The 792-nt window shown below is 37.4% G+C and overlaps 1 non-coding gene across 1 annotated transcript; it reads left to right on the top strand.

Annotated features, from left to right (window-relative positions):
- The first annotated feature begins 366 nt into the window (after nucleotides 1-366).
- On the top strand, nucleotides 367-473 carry LOC132003023 (U6 spliceosomal RNA). Its single transcript, XR_009400103.1, has one exon. It is a non-coding gene; the product is annotated as a U6 spliceosomal RNA (small nuclear RNA).
- Nucleotides 474-792: the final 319 nt, after the last annotated feature.

Genomic DNA, 792 nt, shown 5'->3' with positions numbered 1-792 from the left:
CACTTATGTGTATGGTTATTACTTGATAGATGTGATCATACTTTTAGAATTCAGCTAAAGGAAAGGCATGAGAAAATTTTAATGACATCATTTATTTCCTGTGTTTTTCTCAAGGAGTTATTATTAATCTGTAGATCTTTTTTCCTCTACTTCATTTAACAACTTAGGATATATACTTCATCTTGCTGTCTCTGGCATCAGAAAAATGATGTGATAGGTCTTTATCTGTTCTATGAGAAATGACTTTTTTCCTCTAAAGAAGGGGCTCATCTTCATGCTATAAAGTCTAAATGGTCCACCCACCTCAAAAGGAACAGTTAGGCCAGAACTTCTGCCTGAACAAGAGCTTAAAGAAATCCTGTGGTTGTGCTCACTTAGGCAACACATATACTAAAACTGGAATGGTACAGAGAAGATTAGCATGGCCCTTGAGCAAGGATGACATGCAGGTCTGTGAAGTGTTCTACAAAAAGAAAGGTAAAAGAAAAGAAAATAAAAGAAAGAAAAGAAAAGAAAAAAAAGAAAAGGAAAAAGAAAAGAAAAAAGAAATCCTGTGGCTTTTTTTTCATTAGTTTCAACTAACATGGGCTGTCTCAGGCTGACTCACCCCAATATGATGCCTGTTGGGTTTTGTATTAGCAGCTTTCTTCACCTGAGAATTCGACTAAGAAGGAAGTCTGTGCAGAGTATAGCTTGATCCAATTGGTCGTTATTTGGGCCACAGCTTGGGAAATAACCTGGGGGTTGGATGGGCCTTCTAGGTGTGAGGTTCTTTCTTGCAGAGGTGGTTTA

This window comes from Mustela nigripes, chromosome 15 (genome assembly GCF_022355385.1).
Source record: "Mustela nigripes isolate SB6536 chromosome 15, MUSNIG.SB6536, whole genome shotgun sequence".
Classification (NCBI taxonomy): Eukaryota; Metazoa; Chordata; class Mammalia; order Carnivora; family Mustelidae; genus Mustela; species Mustela nigripes.
Note: the sequence above shows the minus strand (reverse complement) of the source record. Positions and strands in the feature narration are given on the sequence as shown.